The sequence below is a fragment of the Bombina bombina genome, chromosome 2, assembly GCF_027579735.1.
Source record: "Bombina bombina isolate aBomBom1 chromosome 2, aBomBom1.pri, whole genome shotgun sequence".
Taxonomy (NCBI): Eukaryota; Metazoa; Chordata; class Amphibia; order Anura; family Bombinatoridae; genus Bombina; species Bombina bombina.
The window spans coordinates 1,397,866,411-1,397,889,964 of record NC_069500.1 but is presented as its reverse complement, the minus strand read 5'-3'; the positions used below and the strand labels follow the sequence as shown (position 1 = coordinate 1,397,889,964).

At 36.9% G+C, this 23,554-nt stretch overlaps 1 long non-coding RNA gene across 1 annotated transcript; it reads left to right on the top strand.

The window, feature by feature from the left end:
- The first annotated feature begins 310 nt into the window (after positions 1–310).
- LOC128648321 (uncharacterized) lies at positions 311–22,785 on the top strand. Its single transcript, XR_008400577.1, has 3 exons — positions 311–347; positions 14,646–14,742; positions 22,703–22,785. It is a non-coding gene; the product is annotated as an uncharacterized LOC128648321 (long non-coding RNA).
- Positions 22,786–23,554: the final 769 nt, after the last annotated feature.

Genomic DNA, 23,554 nt, shown 5'->3' with positions numbered 1-23,554 from the left:
CATATGATGGCTTTGCCAGACTAGGTATACCACAGTTACTGGAACCACCAGATTTAGATGCCTTTGTTCTGCCAAACAAATTCATGGTAATTCAATATCTTCATGAAATTCAAACACACTTTAAGAGATCTCAAGTGAGTGCGCTTAATACTGCAGAACAAAGTGACATCACCATGAAAGCAGATGCCCCTTGTAAGACAAGTGGTCTGAATGAACAAGAAACCATGCTAGACAAAGTGCCCTTTGCTCATACAGCAGGTTTAATTAAGGATCCCACAACCAAGCTAGAGAATGTTTCCATCGCATACAGTAGCAATGGGTCTGAAAACACAACTCACGACAAACAGGTGAGACCTTTACAGGCTATAAAGTGTAGATATTTAACTCAAAGTTTACTGATTTAAAAGGACATTAAATAAATCATAGATATACAAATGTATTCAAAGCAGAGATTAGTCTGAGAATATTATGCAGGTGTATTTTTTGTAATTATATTAGTTAAATATTGAACAAAAAACATTTTTAAATGTTAGGCGCCTATAAAGCAATGGGTGCGGCCATGTTTTTTTTTTTTTTGTTTGTTTTTTTTTTAATTTCAAAAAAAGCTTTATTCAAATAAAATAAACACAGTACAGAATGTCATGCCGCATATCAATAAATGAATTTGTGAAGAATAAAGAAAGGAAAGTCTGTTGTTTTACAGGCGGTTAGGCCCTATGTTTATTCGACTATCATAAGGCATGCATTCAATCTAAATAGGTATTCACATCATACCTTTGAAACTACAAGTTAAGAGAAGATTATAACAACATAATCAAAAAAGAAAAAACAAACTAAAATAAAATTATCTAACGTCCATTGCAGCTATTGCAAAAAGTTAGAGAAGAAAAGGGAGGGGTAGTAGGGGGGGGGAGGAGAGGGTGGGAGAGGGGTGAGAGAGGGGAGGGGGGGGGTGGAGGTCCGGCTAGGCTAAGAACATTCGTCAATCTTGGCTTAATTATCTAAGACAATTTGTGAGTGGAGGAGAGAATCCCAATAAAACTGGATGTTATGATATAGCGGCAGGCAGCCATTTTTGTAATAGGAATATTCCTCTACTGAGAGAAGTTCAGATGTGTTGTGTAGCCAGTCCTGCACGGTAGGCGCATCTAAGGATTTCCACTTGCGGGCTATTAGCAGTCTGGCGCTGTTTAAACAATATTGGAGGAGTTTCTATCTAATTTTACACCCTTTATCCGGTCAAAGGTGACAGGCAGAACTGGTCTCCTAGGGCATGTTTCAAGTACTTCGTTATGTCTCTCCAAAAGGAAAGCAACTTAGGGCAGTGCCACCAGATGTGAGCCATCGTGCCAGGAGACCCACAACCCCTCCAACAGGTCGCATTAGTATTGGGGTAAGTTCGTTTAAGCCTATCTGGGGTAAGGTACCAGCGGTACAAGATTTTGTGATTCATTTCCAAAATCCTGGGGGAGGATGATGATTTGGAGGAGTGGTAAAATATGTTGTCCCATTGCTCTTTAGATACAGGGAGACCCAGGTCCTCCTGCCAAAGGGAGTCATATGATGAAGGGGGCAATTTGAGGGTGGCATCTAGTAATTGTTTGACAATCGATAGTGATCCCCTGAGTACTGTCCCATCATAGCAAAAGCGCTCAAAACGTGACAGTTCTCTCAGAAGATCCCGCTTATGGGGTGAGGAACTCAGCAGGTAAGACAATTGTGCATGTTTTAACCAATGAGAGAAACCCCCCGCTTTAGTGTCTTTTAGTTGTGATCTAAGTTTCAGGGTTCCCCTGTCAGTCAGGCATTTAAATGGGATCGTCTGGTTTATATCTATGTGACCTGGCTCAGAGTGGATTATCCCACCACTAAATTCCACGTTTATTGGCACTGGGGTCATTGGTGAGACAAATGTAGATATTCCCTTATTTTTGGTCCTAATTGAGTCCCACGTCCCAAAGATATGTGAGTGCATCAGTGAAGTCCTAGCGTGTGTGGGTCTAAAATTGTGTTTGATCCTGCAAAGTGGGCCTATGAAAGCAGTGTCTAATAAGTGTGAGTCGATATAAGCCCAAGTCTTTGTTGAGGAGCGGTCATGCCACTCCCACACCCTTTGCAGTGTCACTGCTTTGTAATATTGAGAGATAAAGGGGACCCCCATGCCCCCCTCCCCTAGTGGCTTAATAAGGACTCTTTTGCTGATACAGGGTTTGATGCTCCCCCAAATAAATGTGTTTATTAACGATTGAAGTTGAGTCAAATATGATTCAGGTAAATGTATCAGGGCAGCTTGGAGGGTATATAGGATCTGGGAAAGGGTGGTCATCTTGACCGATTGAATCCTGCCCCACCAGGATATAGTTTTTTTTTTGCCAGGTATCAAAGTCCTTTCTAATCTTTTTTAAGAGGGGCAAGTAGTTGTATTTAAATATTTTATCTACAGATGGTGTTATATATATTCCTAGGTATTTAATTTTGTCATGTAAGAGCCTGTATTGGCAGTGGGACTGAAGGGCTTCAAAATCTCCTCTCCGCATATTAATATTGAGGATTTCCGATTTCTGAGTGTTTATTGAAAAATTAGAGTGTTTCCCGAACATTTCAAACTCCTCGAGTAAATGGGGCAGGGATTCAGATAGGTGAGTGAGCAGGGTGAGGACGTCATCGGCATAGAGAGTGAGTTTGTACGTGTTGGTGCCTAATTGTAAACCAGTTATCATGGGGTTGTTCCTAACGTGGGACGCTAGTACTTCTATAGAGATAGCAAATAGGAGAGGAGACAGGGGGCATCCCTGTCTCGTACCATTTTGTATGTTGAAGCTATCTGATAAGGTTCCATTCGCCCGAACCTTTGCTGTGGGGAGAGTGTATAAACTAAAGATTCTTTGTTTCATAATAGGGCCAAAACCGAAAGCCGTCAGGCTGTGTTTCAGAAAGTTCCAGTCCAGCCGGTCGAACGCTTTTTCAGCATCTGTAGAGATTAATATAGAGGGAATGCCAGACCGGTTGGACTGTTCAATCAGCTGCAAGACTCTGATGGTATTGTCTCGGGCCTCCCTTTTTGGTATAAAGCCTGATTGGTCGGCATGGATAATTTGTGGGAGAATTTGATTGATTTTGGCGTATATTTCCAGATCTGAATTCAACAGGGATATTGGTCTATAATTACTCACTAATGTGGGGTCTTTACCGGGTTTGGGTATCACTGAGATATGTGCCTCAAGAAAGCTCTTGGACCATTGTGTACCTTCGTCGATGGATTGGAATAAGGATGTCAAATGAGGAGTTAATAAATTTCTAAATTGCTTGTAGTACATATTGGAAAAGCCATCTGGACCTGGGCTTTTGTGGGAGGGCAATGATTTTATGGCTGCCAATACCTCCTGGGGTGAAATGGGATTATCTACTGTCTCGGCAATTTCTTTAGGCATGCTTGGGAGTTTGGCAGCAGCGATATATTGTTCAGTAGCTAGAGGGGCATTTGCTAAATGTGGTGGGGGTAGGTTGTAAAGGTTGCTATAGTACTTCTGGAATTTATCAACAATCGACAGGTTACTTACCGCTTGATTCCCTGACTCATCTAGTATTTTATGGACATATGAATTAAGTTTACGTTCCTTGAGGGTTCTAGCGAGTGACGGGCCTATTTTGTTTGATCTGGCTAAGTGAAGTTTCTTAAGAAATAATGCTCTGGTCTGAGCTTCTGCGTAAAGCAGTTGATTCAGTTCATTCCAATACTGTCTGAGTTGAGTGGAAAGAGAGGTATCCCAAGGGGCTTCCTGGTTCTGCCTCTCCAATGTGCGTATGGACTGTAGGATGTTATCCTGGCTAATTCTATATTGTTTTCTTTGTCTGGCCTTATGCTTGATAAGTTCGCCTCTCATCACAGTTTTATGGGCCTCCCATAGGGTGTGGGGAGAAATATTTTCTGTATTGTTAAGTCTGAAATATTCCTCAATTGTTTCTGCAAGCTGTTTGGTTAGGGCATTGTTTTTAAGTAGGGACTCATCGAGTCTCCAGACAAAAGGTGATAGAGGAGATTCTGACCATCTTAAATTTAAAGAGACCATGGCGTGGTCAGACCAGGTGGTTGATGTTATATCAACATCACTGACCAATTCGTATAGGAGTTGGTCAACAAAAATATAATCAATGCGGGAGTATGTTCTGTGGGGATTTGAGTAGAAGGTGTAGGGTGCGGCCATGTTTTAACATAGTTGTCCTCTGCTGGCCAATCAGGGACAGTTATAAATGTTTCACTAGAGTGTACAACCAATGAATGTGTGCCGTATAGCAGTGTTAAGTCTGGTGTCTGCACTTCCACTTTTAATAGCAATTGAAAAGCCCACAATGTAGTTAAATTAAATGGAAAGAGGCAAAATAAATAATGGAAGTTTATTGCAAAGTTTTATGTAACTATTTATAGGTTTTATTTTACTAGATATAATTAAACATTTTATATTACAATCTCAAAGTGTTAAATGTCCCTTTAATCTAAAATAAACTTTATTGTGTCTGTGCTTGCTATCGCCTAGATTAAGAGTTCTGCATTAGCCTTAAAAAGCATCATTGAGAGGTCTCAATGCTGCTTTTTAACGCCCGCTGCTATTACGAGTCTGGCAGGTACAGGTGTACCGCTCACTTTTCTTCCGGAACTTTTGGCTACCGCAAATCCCCTTACGTCAATTGCGTATCCTATCTTTTTAATGGGATTTTCCTAACGCCGGTATTACGAGTCTTGGAAGAAGTGAGCGGTACACCCTCTCCTGTCAAGACTCCTACCGCATTTAAAAGTCAGTAGTTAAGAGTTTTATGGGCTAACGCCGGAACATAAAACTCTTAACTAAAGTGCTAAAAAGTACACTAACACCCATAAACTACTTAGTAACCCCTAAACAGAGCCCCCCCCCCACATCGCAAACACTATAATAAATTTTTTTAACCCCAATCTGCTGACTGGACATCGCCGCCAATATACTAAATGTATTAACCCCTAAACCGCCGCACTCCAGCCTCGCAAAAACACTATAATAAATTTTATTAACCCCTAATCTGCCAATCAGCCAATCGGATTGACCTCGCATTCTATTGGCTGATCGGAACAGCCAATAGAATGCGAGGTCAATCCGACTGGCTGATTGAATCAGCCAATCGGATTTTTCCTACCTTAATTCCGATTGGCTGATAGAATCCTATCAGCCAATCGGAATTCGAGGGACGCCATCTTGGATGACGTCATTTAAAGGAACCGTCATTCGTCGTTAGTCTGTCGGCCAGGAAGGATGTTCCACGTCGAAGGTCTTCAAGATGCTGCCGCTCCGCTCCGGAAGGATGAAGAAAGAAGATGCCGCTTGGATGAAGACTTTTGCCGGATGGAAGACCTCTTCTGCCCGATCGGATGAAGACTTTTGCCGGATGGAGGACCACATCGCCCGGATTGGATGAAGACTTCGGCCCGGCTGGGTGAAGACGGCTCAAGGTAGGGTGATCTTCAGGGGGCTAGTGTTAGGTTTTTTTAAGGGGGGTTTGGGTGGGTTTTAGAGTAGGGGTATGTGGGTGCTGGGTTTTAATGTTGGGGGGGTATTGTAATTTTTTTTTACAGGTAAAAGAGCTGATTACTTTGGGGCAATGCCCCGCAAAAAGCCCTTTTAAGGACGGGTAAAAGAGCTGATTACTTTGGGGCAATGCCCCGCAAAAAGCCCTTTTAAGGGCTATTTGTAATTTAGTATAGGGTAGGGAATTTTATTATTTTGGGTGGCTTTTTTATTTTATTAGGGGGATTAGATTAGGTGTAATTAGTTTAAAATATTGTAATTTCTTTTTTATTTTCTGTAATTTAGTGGGTTTTTTTTTCGTAATTTAGTTTATTTTATTTAATTGTAATTAGTTTAATTTAATTTAGGTAATTCATTTTATTATAGAGTAGTGTTAGGTGTAATTGTAACTTAGGTTAGGGTTAAGTTTACATGTATATTTGTATTTATTTTAGCTAGGTAGTTATTAAATAGTTAATAACTATTTAATAACAATTGTACCTAGTTAAAATAAATACAAAGTTGCCTGTAAAATAAAAATAAATCCTAAAATAGCTATAATATAACTATTAGTTATATTGTATATATATTAGGGTTTATTTTATAGGTAAATATTTAGTTTTAAATAGGAATAATTTATTTAATTATAGTAATTTTATTTATATTTATTAAAATAGATTTAAGTTAGGGGGGTGTTAGGGTTAGGGTTAGACTTAGGTTTAGGGGTTAATACATTTAATATAGTAGCGGCGACGTGGGGGGCGGCAGATTAGGGGTTAATAATTGTAGGTAGGTGGCGGCGACATTGGGGGCCTCAGATTAGGGGTTAATATATATAATGTAGGTGGCGGCCTTGTCCGGAGCAGCAGATTAGGGGTTAATAATATAATGTCGGTGGTGAGGATGTAGAGGGCGGCAGATTAGGGGTTAATAAGTGTAAGGTTAGGGGTGTTTAGACTCGGGTTCATGTTAGGGTGTTAGGTGTAGACTTAGAAAGTATTTCCCATAGGAAACAATGGGGCTGCGTTAGAAGCTGGACGCTGATTTTTTGCAGGTGTTAGGGTTTTTTCATCCGGCTCAGCCCCATTGTTTCCTATGGGGAAATCTTGCACAAGCACGTTTTAGCCAGCTTACCGCTAACGTAAGTAGCGCTGGTATTACAGTGAGAAGTGGAGCTAAATTTGCTCAACGCTCACTTTTCTGAGTCTAACGCAACCATTCAGAAAACTTGTAATACCAGCGTAGTTTAAAGTCAGCGCCGGAAAAAAAAAGGCTTGTTAGCAACGCACGGCTTTACCAACAAAACTAGTAATCTAGCCGTTTGTAAATGTCCCTTTAATCTCACATACACATTATAAAGTCTGTGTTTGGTATGTAAATGTCCCTTTAATCTCACATGCACATTATAAAGTCTGTGTTTGATATGTAAATGTCCCTTTAATTTCACATACACATTATAAAGTCTTTTGTTTGGTATGTAAATGTCCCTTTAATCTCACATACACATTAGAAAGTCTGTGTTTGGTATGTAAATGTCCCTTTAATCTCACATACACATTATAAAGTCTGTGTTTGGTATGTAAATGTCCCTTTAATCTCACATACACATTATAAAGTCTGTGTTTGGTATGTAAATGTCCCTTTAATCTCACATACACATTATAAAGTCTGTGTTTGGTATGTAAATGTCCCTTTAATCTCACATACACATTATAATAAAGTCTGTGTTTGGTATGTAAATGTCCCTTTAATCTCACATATACATTAAAAAAGTCTGTGTTTGGTATGTAAATGTCCCTTTAATCTCAGATACAAATTATAAAGCCTGTGTTTGGTGTGAAAATGTCCCTTTAATCTCACATACACATTATAAAGTCTGTGTTCGGTATGTAAATGTCCCTTTAATCTCACATACATATTATAAAATCTGTGTTCGGTATGTAAATGTCCCTTTAATCTCACATACACATTATTTATAAAGTCTGTTGTTTGGTATGTAAATGTCCCTTTAATCTCACATACACATTATAAAGTCTGTGTTTGGTATGTAAATGTCCCTTTAATCTCACATACACATTATAAAGTCTGTGTTTGGTATGTAAATGTCCCTTTAATCTCACATACACATTATAAAGTCTGTGTTCGGTATGTAAATGTCCCTTTAATCTCACATAAACATTATTTGTAAAGTCTGTTGTTTGGTATGTAAATGTCCCTTTAATCTCACATACACATTATATAAAGTCTGTTGTTTGGTATGTAAATGTCCCTTCAATCTCACATACACATTATAAAATCTGTGTTTGGTATGTAAATGTCCCTTTAATCTCACATACATATTATAAAGTCTGTGTTTGGTATGTAAATGTCCCTTTAATCTCACATACACATTATAAAGTCTGTTGTTTGGTATGTAAATGTCCCTTTAATCTCACATACACATTATAAAGTCTGTGTTTGGTATGTAAATGTCCCTTTAATCTCACATACACATTATAAAGTCTGTCGCCTAGATTACGAGTTTTGCATTAGAGGCTGTGCGGTGCTAATGAGCAGGTTTCACTCACCGCTCACTTACCTGCAGAGCTGGTATAACGAGTTTTCAGAAACCCATCGTTAAAAGACAAAAAATGAGCGTTGAGCAAAATTTAGCTCCACATCTCACTGTAATACCAGCGCTGCTTACAGTAGCGGTGAGCTGGTGTTACGTGCTCGTGCACGATTTCCCCATAGGAATCAATGGGGAGAGCCGGCTGAAAAAAAAATCTAACTGCCAATAAGCAGCGTAAAGCTCAGTAACGCAGCCCCATTGATTCCTATGGGGAAATAAAAGTTATGTTTACAACTAACACCCTAACATGAACCCCGAGTCTAAAACCCCCTAATTTTACACTTATTAACCCCTAATCTGCCGCCCCCGACATCACCGACACCTACATTATATTATTAACCCCTAATCTGCTGCTCCAGACACCGCCGCCACCTACATTTTACTTATAAACCCCTAATCTGCCTGCCCCCAATGTCGCCGCCACTATATTAAAGTTATTAACCTCTAAACCTAAGTCTAAACCTAACCCTAACACCCACTAACCTAAATATAATTTAAATACATCTAAATAAAATTACAATTATTAACTAAATTATTCCTATTTAAAACTAAATACTTACCTATAAAATAAACCCAGAGCTAGCTACAATATAACTAATAGTTACATTGTAGCTAGCTTAGGGTTTATTTTTATTTTACAGGCAAGTTTGTATTTATTTTAACTAGGTTCAATAGTTACTAAACAGTTAATAACTATTTAATAACTACCTAGCTAAAATAAATACAGATTTACCTGTAAAATAAAACCTAACCTAAGTTACACTAACAACTTACACTACACTATAATTAAATAAATTAACTAAATCAAATACAATTACCTAAATTAAAATAAATTAGCTAAAGTACACAAAAACAAACACTAAATTACAGAAAATAATAAACAAATTACAGAAACTTAAACTAATTACACCTAATCTAATAGCCCTATTAAAATAAAAAGCCCCCCCAAAAAATAAAAAAAAACCCTAGCCTAAACTAAACTACCAATAGCCCTTAAAAGGGCCTTTTTCGGGGCATTGCCCCAAAGTAATCAGCTCTTTTACGTGTAAAAAAAAATACAAACAACCCCCCCAACAGTAAAACCCACCACCCACACAACCAACCCCCCAAATAAAACCCTATCTAAAAAAACCTAAGCTCCCCATTGCCCTGAAAAGGGCATTTGGATAGGCATTGCCCTTAAAAGGGCAGTTAGCTCTTTTGCCGCCCAAAGTCCCTAACCTAAAAATAAAACCCACCCAATACACCCTTAAAAAAACCTAACACTAACCCCCTGAAGATCGACTTACCGGGAGAGGTCTTCATCCAAGCCGGGCGAAGTGGTCCTCCAGACGGGCAGAAGTCTTCATCCAGACAGCATTCTCTATCTTCATCCATCCGGCGCGGAGTGGGTCCATCTTCAAGACATCCGACGCGGAGCATCCTCTTCATCCGACGACTAACACAGAATGAAGGTACCTTTAAGTGACGTCATCCAAGATGGCGTCCCTTAGATTCCGATTGGCTGATAGAATTCTATCAGCCAATCAGAATTAAGGTAGAAAAGGTAGGTATTTTTAGATAGGGTTTTTTTAGATAGGGTTTTATTTGGGGGGTTGGTTGTGTGGGTGGTGGGTTTTACTGTTAGGGGGGGTGTTTGTATTTTTTTTTACAGGTAAAAGAGCTGATTACTTTGGGGCAATGCCCTGCAAAAGGCCCTTTTAAGGGCTATTGGTAGTTTAGTTTAGGCTAGGGTTTTTTTTTTGGGGGGGGGGCATTTTTATTTTAATAGGGCTATTAGATTAGGTACAATTAGTTTAAATTTCTGTAATTTGTTTATTATTTTCTGTAATTTAGTGTTTGTTTCTTTGTGTACTTTAATTTGTGTGGGGGGTGGGTTTTACTATTGGGGGTTTTTTTTACAGGTAAATGAGCTGATTATTTTGGGGCAATGCTGTCAAGGTTTTTTTCCTGTTTTGTTTTCCATGTGCTGCTGGAAGTGATTTTACTCACCTCTCTTGCTGAACTCTGGTGCATTGTGGGGGATGCTGCTTATTTCCTGCAATTCCTTTTATGGCCAGACTGGTGTACATCATCCATGTGAGACAGGATGCAGTCTCAGAATTGTGATGTCATCACTTATTATTATTAAAAGGGCCTCTGTTCAGTATGCTTTGCCTTTGCGTTGTCTCAGACCTATTTGTGAGAGTTCCTGTGTATTACCTGGCTGTCTGACGTCCTTCCTGGTTCCTGATTACAGCTCGCCTGACTACTTGCTTTGGCTCCTGACTCGGCTTGTCTGACTACCAGCTCTGGTTTTGACTCCTGGCTTGTTATTTGACTTGTGGACTTTTTATTATTTTTTTATATTAATAAAGGTGTGATTATTTTTGCACTTCTCGTCTCAGTCTGATTCCTGGCACCCTGACCAATTCCCCGCAAAACGCCCTTTTAAGGGCTTTTGGTATTTTAGTTTAGGCTAGGGTTTCTTTTTTTTAGGGGGGGCTTTTTTATTTTAATAGGGCTATTAGATTAGGTGTAATTAGTTTAAAATTCTGTAATTTGTTTATTATTTTCTGTAATTTAGTGTTTGTTTTTTTGTGTACTTTAGCTAATTTAATTTAAGTAATTGTATTTAATTTAGTTATTTAATTATAGTGTAGTGTTAGGTGTAATTGTAACTTAGGTTAGGTTTTATTTCACAGGTAAATTTGTATTTATTTTAGCTAGGTAGTTAGTAAATAGTTAATAACTATTTAATAACTATTCTACCTAGTTAAAATAATACAAACTTGCCTGTAAAATAAAAATAAATCCGAAGCTAGATACAATGTAATTATTAGTTATATTGTAGCTAGCTTAGGGTTTATTTTACAGGTCAGTATTTAGTTTTAAATAGGAATGATTTAGTTAATGATAGGAATTTTTAGTTAGATTTCTTTTAATTATATTTAAGTTAGGGGGTGTTAGGGTTAGGGTTAGACTTAGATTTAGGGGTTAATAACTTTAATATAGTGGCGGCGACGTTGGGGGCGGCAGATTAGGGGTTAATAAATGTAGGTAGGTGGCGGCGATGTTAGGGACGGCAGATTAGGGGTTAATAATATTTAAATAGTGTTTGCGAGGCGGAAATGCAGCGGTTTAGGGGTTAATATATGTATTATAGTGGCGGCGATGTCCGGTTCGGCAGATTAGGGCTTCAAATTTTTCTTTTAGTGTTTGCGATGTGGGAGGGCCTCGGTTTAGGGGTAAATATGTAGTTTATGGGTGTTAGTGTACTTTTTAGCACTTTAATTAAGAGTTTTATGCTACGGCTTTGTAGTGTTAAACTCTTAACTACTAACTTTAAAATGCGGTACCAGTCTTGTCAGGAGAGGGTCTACCGCTCACTTTTTGGCAGACTCGTAATACAGGCGCTATGCAATTCCCTTTTAAAAGAGGATACGCAATTTACGTAAGTGGATTTGCGGTATTGCCAAGTCTGGCCAAAAAAGTGAACGGTACACCTGTACCTGTAAGACTCGTAATACCAGAGGGCATTAAAAAGCAGCGTTAGGACCGGCTAACGCTGATTTTTAAGCCTAACGCAAAACTCGTAATCTAGTCATGTGTTTGTTATGTAAATGTACCTTTTTATCTCAAATACACTTTATAGTGACTTTGCTTCTTATTTAAGGAAAACATTTTTAGGTGATAATTGCTTTGAATTTTTAGCAAAATTGTGTAAATAAAAATGTGCAGTGTTCATCAGCTAATTAATTATTTTATCCTCATTTACAATCCAGGCATTTTACTTATTTGCTTTTGATAGTTGATGAGTCATGACAGCATCTTTATTTTTATTAAAATTACTGCACTCGGCAGTATTTTGGAGGTAAAGTTGGTCGGAGTGGGGTGTTTGAAAAACAACGGCACTGAAAAGTGCCATTACATTGCGGTCAATGGGAACTGTGTGTTCCCAGTAAATATGTACATGCTTATATACATATATATTTGTGTGTTAATGTGTGTAAACACACATAAATATATATGTTTTTCAGCATGAACATATATATTTGTGTGCTAATGTGTGTAAATATACATAAATATATATGTATATCAGCATGAACATATATATTTTTGTGCTAATGTGTGTAAATACATATATTAACACATAAATATATATGTATACCAGCATGTATATATACATTTGTGTGCTAATGTGTGTAAATACACATATTAACACATAAATATATATGTATACCAGCATGTACATATATATTTGTGTGCTAATGTTTGTAAATATACATAAATATATATGTATATCAGCATGAACATATATATTTGTGTGCTAATGTGTGTAAATACACATATTAACACATAAATATATATGTATACCAGCATGTACATATATATTTATGTGCTAATGTGTGTAAGTACACATATTAACACATAAATATATATGTATACCAGCATGTACATATATATTTGTTTGCTAATGTGTGTAAATACACTTATTAACACATAAATATATATGTATATCAGCATGTACATATATATTTGTGTGCTAATGTGTGTAAATACACATAAATATATATGTATATCAGCATGAACATATATATTTGTGTGCTAATGTGTGTAGATACACATAAATATATATGTATATCAGCATGTACATATATATTTGTGTGCTAATGTGTGTAAATACACATAAATATATATATGTATATCAGCATGTACATATATATTTGTGTGCTAATATGTGTAAATACACTTATTAACACATAAATATATATGTATACCAGCATGTACATATATATTTGTGTACTAATGTGTGTAAATACACATAAATATATATGTATATCAGCATGAACATATATATTTGTGTGCTAATGTGTGTAAATACACATAAATATATATGTATATCAGCATGAACATATATATTTGTGTGCTAATGTGTGTAAATACACTTATTAACACATAAATATATATGTATATCAGCATGAACATATATATTTGTGTGCTAATGTGTGTAAATACACTTATTAACACATAAATATATATGTATATCAGCATGAACATATATATTTGTGTGCTAATGTGTATAAATACACTTATTAACACATAAATATATATGTATATCAGCATGTACATATATATTTGTGTGCTAATGTGTGTAAATACACTTATTAACACATAAATATATATGTATACCAGCATGTACATATATATTTGTGTGCTAATATGTGTAAATACACATATTAAAACATAAATATATATGTATATCAGCATGTACATATATATTTATGTGCTAATGTGTGTAAATACACTCATTAACACATAAATATATATGTATACCAGCATGTACATATATATTTGTGTGCTTATGTGTGTAAATACACTTATTAACACATAAATATATATGTATACCAGCATGTACATATATATTTGTGTGCTAATGTGTGTAAATACACTTATTAACACATAAATATATATGTATATCAGCATGTACATATATATTTGTGTGCTAATGTGTGTAAATACACTTATTAACACATAAATATATATGTATATCAGCATGTACATATATATTTGTGTGCTAATGTGTGTAAATACACTTATTAACACATAAATATATATATGTATATCAGCATGTACATATATATTTGTGTGCTAATGTGTGTAAATACACTTATTAACACCTAAATATATATGTATATCAGCATGTACATATATATTTGTGTGCTAATGTGTGTAAATACACTTATTAACACATAAATATATATGTATATCAGCATGTACATATATATTTGTGTGCTAATGTGTGTAAATACACTTATTAACACATAAATATATATGTATACCAGCATGTACATATATATTTGTGTGCTTATGTGTGTAAATACACTTATTAACACATAAATATATATGTATATCAGCATGTACATATATATTTGTGTGCTAATGTGTGTAAATACACATAAATATATATGTATATCAGCATGTACATATATATTTGTGTGCTAATGTGTGTAAATACACATAAATATATATGTATACCAGCATGTACATATATATTTGTGTGCTAATGTGTGTAAATACACTTATTAACACATAAATATATATGTATATCAGCATGTACATATATATTTGTGTGCTAATGTGTGTAAATACACTTATTAACACATAAATATATATGTATATCAGCATGTACATATATATTTGATTGCTGCCATTGCTGCGCAACTTACCCCCTTTGCTGGCGCTGAAGTTCTGATACCGTCAGTGATGGCATTAAAACGAGGCTCCCATAGGCGCCTATGGAAGCAGGCTCTCGTGCCCTGGTATTACAAAGTGGAACAATAATATTGCTTTCATGAAAGCGATATATATAGCGTTCCACTTGTGATTTAGCCCTTTGTGTTCTATGTCCCTTTAAAAAAAACAATGAGTTAACAAGTTATATCTATTTTATATATTGATAAATCATTTTAATAAGTACATTTCTACCAATGACTAACTTAAATCTAATATAAATCTAGAATGACGATACAGATCTTCCCACCGATGCTGTGACTGAACCTGAATCTATTACTGAGCTGTCAGCTGAGCACGAGCAGAAGGTCTATTCACGCGTAGGTAAGTAAATGTGCCCTGTATTGCACGAAAGACAACCGAGGAACATCTATTGTTCTGTTTAGCTGAATAGAATCAGATAGAACTCACATACAGAATCTTCTCTAGTTTTCTATTTCTTTTCTGCAATCTCTTTTGCACAATCACACACTTGTTTCTGTTACTTTAAAGGGACATTAAACACTTTGAGATGGTAATATAAAATGATAAATTGTATATATAAAACAGCTCTGCAATATACTTTCATTATTTATTTTGTCCTCTTTGCCTGTAATTCCATTCTGAAAATGTGAGCTTTTCAGTTCCTGTTAGAAATGGAAGTGTAGAACACTGTTAAATCCAGCACAACCATTGGCTGCACACTCTAATGACCTATTTATAACTGACCCTAATTGGCCACAGCAGAGAAGGTAACATAAGTTACAGCATGGCAACTCCCAGTGTTGTATAGACACTAAAACTTTACACTTATTTTGACACTTTTTAAACAACTAATGAAACTTTAAAAAATACATCTACATGTTAGTCATTGACTAATCTTTTCTTTGAATGAATCATTCTATCTAGCATTTATTTAGTGTTTAATGTCCCTTTAATGTTCAGATTTTAGAATTATGTGCTTCAAAGTTATAGGTAGTAGGTACCTTCAAGTGATGGGGTTAGAGTAGGCTACGGTTAAATATAATGATAGAGATAGGTCTTATAGCTCTAGGTCTTACATGTGGGTAGGGCTAAGGCCTCACCAGAAAACCTGTAAATCTAAATCCCCTAAATCAATATAAGACCCCCCTATAAAATCAGTCTCCCACCTCATCACAAAAACTGCCATAAAGCCTGAATACTCAAAACATAAAAACAATAACTGTTACCTGTTTAAAGGTAAAACTTAAGCTCTATAGAACAGTACACACTAACATATACACAAAAAGTAACACTAAACACCCTCCCTCTATAAAACAGTACACACTAACATATGCACAAAACAAAGTAACACTAAACACCTCCCTCTATAAAACAGTACACACTAACATATGCACAAAACAAAGTAACACTAAACACCCTCCCTCTATAAAACAGTACACATTAACATATGCACAAAACACAGTAACACTAAACACCTCCCTCTATAAAACAGTACACACTAACATATGCACAAAACACAGTAACACTAAACACCTCCCTCTATAAAACAGTACACACTAACATATACACAAAACACAGTAACACTAAACACCACCCTCTATAAAACACTACACACTAACATATGCACAAAACAAAGTAACACTAAACACCTCCCTCTATAAAACAGTACACATTAACATATGCACAAAACACAGTAACACTAAACACCTCCCTCTATAAAACACTACACACTAACATATGCACAAAACAAAGTAACACTAAACACCTCCCTCTATAAAACAGTACACACTAACATATACACAAAACACAGTAACACTAAACCACTCCCTCTATAAAACAGTACACACTAACATAGGCACAAAACACAGTAACACTAAACGCCTCCCTCTATAAAACAGTACACACTAACATATGCACAAAACACAGTAACACTAAACACCTCCCTCTATAAAACACTACACACTAACATATGCACAAAACAAAGTAACACTAAACACCTCCCTCTATAAAACAGTACACACTAACATATACACAAAACACAGTAACACTAAACCACTCCCTCTATAAAACAGTACACACTAACATAGGCACAAAACACAGTAACACTAAACACCTCCCTCTATAAAACAGTACACACTAACATAGGCACAAAACAAAGTAACACTAAACACCTCCCTCTATAAAACAGTATACACTATCATATGCACAAAACAAAGTAACAGTAAACACCTCCCTCTATAAAACAGTACACACTAACATAGGCACAAAACACAGTAACACTAAACACCTCCCTCTATAAAACAGTACACACTAACATATACACAAAACACAGTAACACTATACACCTCCCTCTATAAAACAGTACACACTAACATAGGCACAAAACACAGTAACACTAAACACCTCCCTCTATAAAACAGTACACACTAACATAGGCACAAAACAAAGTAACACTAAACACCTCCCTCTATTAAACAGTACACACTAACATATACACAAAACACAGTAACACTAAACACCTCCCTCTATAAAACAGTACACACTAACATATGCACAAAACAAAGTAACACTAAACACCTCCCTCTATAAAACAGTACACACTAACATATGCACAAAACACAATAACACTAAACACCTCCCTCTATAAAACAGTACACACTAACATATACACAAAACACAGTAACAATAAACACCTCCCTCTACAAAACAGTACACACTAACATAGGCACAAAACACAGTAACACTAAACACCTCCCTCTATAAAACAGTACACAATAACATATACACAAAACACAGTAACACTAAACACCACCCTCTGTAAAACAGTACATACTAACATATGCACAAAACAAAGTAACAGTAAACACCTCCCTCTATAAAACACTACACAATAACATAGGCACAAAACAAAGTAACACTAAACACCTCCCTCTATAAAACAGTACACACTAACATAGGCACAAAACACAATAACACTAAACACCTCAGTCTATAAAACAGTACACACTAACATATACACAAAACACAGTAACACTAAACACCTCCCTCTATAAAACAGTACACACTAACATAGGCACAAAACACAGTAACACTAAACACCTCCCTCTATAAAACAGTACACACTAACATATACACAAAACACAGTAACACTAAACACCACCCTCTATAAACCAGTACATACTAACATATGCACAAAACAAAGTAACAGTAAAAACCTCCCTCTATAAAACACTACACACTAACATAGGCACAAAACACAGTAACACTAAACACCTCCCTCTATAAACCAGTACACACTAACATATACACAAAACACAGTAACACTAAACACCTCCCTCTATAAAACAGTACACACTAACATATACACAAAACAGAGTAACACTAAACACTTCCCTCTATAAAACAGTACACACTAACATATCCACAAAACACAGTAACACTAAACACCTCCCTCTATAAAACAGTACACACTAACATATGCACAAAACACAGTAACACTATACACCACTCTCTATAAAACAGTACACACTAACATATGCACAAAACACAGTAACACTAAACACCTCCCTCTATAAAACAGTACACACTAACATATGCACAAAACACAGTAACACTAAACACCTCCCTCTATAAAACAGTACACACTAACATATGCACAAAACAAAGTAACACTAAACACCTCCCTCTATAAAACAGTACACACTAACATGTGCACAAAACACAGTAACACTAAACACCTCCCTCTATAAAACAGTACACACTAACATATACACAAAACACAGTAACACTAAACCACTCCCTCTATAAAACAGTACACACTAACATAGGCACAAAACACAGTAACACTAAACGCCTCCCTCTATAAAACAGTACACACTAACATATGCACAAAACACAGTAACACTAAACACCTCCCTCTATAAAACAGTACACACTAACATATGCACAAAACACAGAAACACTAAACACCTCCCTCTATAAAACAGTACACACTAACATAGGCACAAAACACAGTAACACTAAACACCTCCCTCTATAAAACAGTACACACTAACATATACACAAAACACAGTAACACTAAACACCTCCCTCTATAAAACAGTACACACTAACATAGGCACAAAACAAAGTAACACTAAACACCTCCCTCTATAAAACAGTATACACTAACATATGCACAAAACAAAGTAACACTAAACACCTCCCTCTATAAAACAGTACACACTAACATATGCACAAAACACAGTAACACTAAACACCTCCCTCTATAAAACAGTACACACTAACATATGCACAAAACACAGTAACACTAAACACCTCCCTCTATAAAACAGTACACACTAACATATGCACAAAACACAGTAACACTAAACACCTCCCTCTATAAAACAGTACACACTAACATATGCACAAAACACAGTAACACTAAACACCTCCCTCTATAAAACAGTACACACTAACATATACACAAAACACAGTAACACTAAACACCTCCCTCTATAAAACAGTACACACTAACATATGCACAAAACACAGTAACACTAAACACCTCCCTCTATAAAACAGTACACACTAACATATGCACAAAACAAAGTAACACTAAACACCTCCCTCTATAAAACAGTACACACTAACATATACACAAAACACAGTAACACTAAACACCTCCCTCTATAAAACAGTACACACTAACATATGCACAAAACACAGTAACACTAAACACCTCCCTCTATAAAACAGTACACACTAACATAGGCACAAAACACAGTAACACTAAACACCTCCCTCTATAAAACAGTACACACTAACATATGCACAAAACACAGTAACACTAAACACCTCCCTCTATAAAACAGTACACACTAACATAGGCACAAAACACAGTAACACTAAACACCTCCCTCTATAAAACAGTACACACTAACATATGCACAAAACACAGTAACACTAAACACCTCCCTCTATAAAACAGTACACACTAACATATACACAAAACACAGTAACACTAAACACCTCCCTCTATAAAACAGTACACACTAACATATGCACAAAACACAGTAACACTAAACACCTCCCTCTATAAAACAGTACACACTAACATATGCACAAAACAAAGTAACACTAAACACCTCCCTCTATAAAACAGTACACACTAACATATACACAAAACACAGTAACACTAAACACCTCCCTCTATAAAACAGTACACACTAACATATGCACAAAACACAGTAACACTAAACACCTCCCTCTATAAAACAGTACACACTAACATATGCACAAAACACAGTAACACTAAACACCTCCCTCTATAAAACAGTACACACTAACATATACACAAAACACAGTAACACTAAACACCTCCCTCTATAAAACAGTACACACTAACATATGCACAAAACAAAGTAACACTAAACACCTCCCTCTATAAAACAGTACACACTAACATATGCACAAAACAAAGTAACACTAAACACCTCCCTCTATAAAACAGTACACACTAACATATGCACAAAACACAGTAACACTAAACACCTCCCTCTATAAAACAGTACACACTAACATATGCACAAAACACAGTAACACTAAACACCTCCCTCTATAAAACAGTACACACTAACATATGCACAAAACACAGTAACACTAAACACCTCCCTCTATAAAACAGTACACACTAACATATGCACAAAACACAGTAACACTAAACACCTCCCTCTATAAAACAGTACACACTAACATATACACAAAACACAGTAACACTAAACACCTCCCTCTATAAAACAGTACACACTAACATATGCACAAAACACAGTAACACTAAACACCTCCCTCTATAAAACAGTACACACTAACATATGCACAAAACAAAGTAACACTAAACACCTCCCTCTATAAAACAGTACACACTAACATATACACAAAACACAGTAACACTAAACACCTCCCTCTATAAAACAGTATACACTAACATATGCACAAAACACAGTAACACTAAACACCTTCCTCTATAAAACAGTACGCACTAACATATGCACAAAATACAGTAACACTAAACGCCTCCCTCTATAAAACAGTACACACTAACATATACACAAAACACAGTAACACTAAACACCTCCCTCTATAAAACAGTACACACTAACATATGCACAAAACAAAGTAACACTAAACACCACCCTCTATAAAACAATAAACACTAACATATGTACAAAACACAGTAACACTAAATACCTCCCTCTATAAAACAGTATACACTAACATGTGTACAAAACAAAGTAACACTAAACACCTCCCTCTATAAAACAGTACACACTAACATATGCACAAAACAAAGTAACACTAAACACCTCCCTCTATAAAACAGTACACATTAACATATGCACAAAACACAGTAACGCTAAACACCTCAATCTATAAAACAGTACACACTAACATATGCACAAAACAAAGTAACACTAAACACCTCCCTCTATAAAACAGTACACACTAACATATGCACAAAACAAAGTAACACTAAACACCTCCCTCTATAAAACAGTATACACTAACATATGCACAAAACAAATCTAGAAAATCATTAAAGTGAAGGTCAATTTTGACGAATTAGTGTCCAGTTTTTAATAATCCTATTAAAAACAAGGGCACTTTAATTCATCAAAATGTCTTCAAAAACTTACCTTTTAATCCTGAAAGCCACTGTAGAGCTTCCTCCGCCCGTCACAAGACCTCTTTGTGGGTCCAAAATGACGATTCCGGCTTCATCCAATCATGGCGTTCCCTTTAGGCCATGATCCCCCTGGGGGGGGAACGCTGTGATTGGAGGAAGCCGGATTAGTCATTTCTGACGTAAGCAGAGGCTTCCAACGGCTGGGGGAATCGATGGAGCAGCAGGATAAAAGGTACGTTTTTGAAGAAAACTCTTGAAATGTCAATTTTGATTAATTAAAGCGCCCTTGTTTTTAATAGGAAAACCGGGCACTAATTCATTAAAATTGACCTTCACTTTAACCCTTTTATGACAGGCCTAATTTGTCTACAAAGGAAAAACATGTGATCGTGAGATTTCAACATTGGGATCAGTTCAGGGTGGTGTGTCTATGACACTAGGCACTGCCTCCAGGCCGTGATCCAATTCAGGAAGTGCTGTTGGCTACGGTCCAAATGGCAAAAACGTTCCCTGCCGTCCTAACTGTGCTAAAGCCCAGTGCAGTTAGGACGGCATGGAACTTCCTAACTTTGGAAAGGGGTTAAACAGAAAGCAAAACAAGACAACCTCGGCAGCTTTAAAATAGTGATACGATGTGCAAGTGCATTTCATACATGTCCCGTGTATCATTATTGTGTTGTTAGTGGTTTGATGCGTGAGATATTATCATGCACTGCATGGGCTCCTCGGGCATCTCTAGATATTAATGACAGGAACTAAAGATAAACTCAAAATGATTTGTTTAGCAATGTTCCATAAATACAGCACGACCCCTCTGCAACATCGCGGGTGTCTTTGAATCTACCCCAAGAAATGATCTCTGTACATTAAGTCTAGTGCAGTTGTATCACTATTGTGTACAGAATATGTATCTGAAATGCTTAAAGGGACATGTTACTGTGGTAGAGTTAGAGCATGTTCTTATCGTATACAAAAGGTTACACACACACATGCTGCACATGCTTGGGTCAGGGGCCATGTGCAGCTGCAGACCAGTAGTGCATTGCCAATCCAGAGCGGGTACTATGTTATTTAACCCCTATGTGGGGCTTAAACACTTATTTATAGGCTAAGAAATGTATATTAAGATACTGATCATGCCTACTGACTGCAAAACCCTTATATTTATAGTGATGGTAAACTTTCCCCTTATAAACAGATCCGGAATGTTAGTGATATTTTAGATGGAGTTTAATTCATCAGTTGTAATGAAGTTCCGCTATAATACTTTTCCACACACTTCAAAAGTCAGTTTCTGTGAGTTAATGTTTTGAATTGTTCTCCAATCAGAGCTATAGCTACAACAAAAGTGCCATATGGGTAGAGCGCTGATTGGATAACAATTCAAACCTTTAGCTCACATAAAAATTTACTTTTGAAGTGGGCAGTGGAGCGTGGGGAATTTGAGTTTCACATCTATATTCAAAAGCAAGTTACAGCCCATCTTCATTACAACTTATGAATTAAACTCCATCTAAAATATCAATAACTGTCAGGATCTGTTTATATAATGGCGGAAGTTTTCCATCACTTAAACCAAATCACTGGTGATAGACAGTGTTTTACTAACTGAATGTAGCTCTTTCTATTTTAAGACTATTTGTTTTATTACAGAGAAAGTGATGATTATAGATTTAACCAGGCAGAAGTTGGAAAGTACCAAGTATAACAATGAAGGGGACATCAACTTGCATCGGAATGTCCGATGCCATATAGAGTCTGCTCTATAACTCTTCTACTCATTAAGCCATCTAAGTCAGATTCCGTACAATCCTCTTCAGTACCTGTTTTTGGACTCTGCCTTTCTACCTCTACTGCCAGCTTGTTGTTGACCATTTCTTGTACCTATCTTGCCTCCTGAAAGTTCCATCCTTGCCTGCCTCCAGCAAGTTCCATCCTTACCTGCCTCCAGCAAGTTCCATCCTTGCCTGCCTCCAGCAAGTTCCATCCTTGCTTGCCTCCAGCAAGTTCCATCCTTGTCTGCCTCCAGCAAGTTACATCCTTGCCTGCCTCCAACAAGTTCCATCCTTACCTGCCTCCAGCAAGTTCCATCCTTGCCTGCCTCCAGCAAGTTCCATCCTTGCTTGCCTCCAGTAAATTCCATCCTTGCCTGCCTTCAGCAAGTTCCATCCGTGCCTGCCTCCTGCACATTCCATCCGTGCCTGCCTCCTGCACATTCCATCCGTGCCTGCCTCCTGCACATTCCATCCGTGCCTGCCTCCTGCACTTTCCATCCGTGCCTGCCTCCTGCACATTCCATCTGTGCCTGCCTCCTGCACATTCCATCTGTGCCTGCCTCCTGCACATTCCATCCGTGCCTGCCTCCTGCACGTTCCATCCGTGCCTGCCTCCTGCACATTCCATCTGTGCCTGCCTCCTGCACATTCCATCTGTGCCTGCCTCCTGCACATTCCATCCGTGCCTGCCTCCTGCACGTTCCATCTGTGCCTGCCTCCTGCACATTCC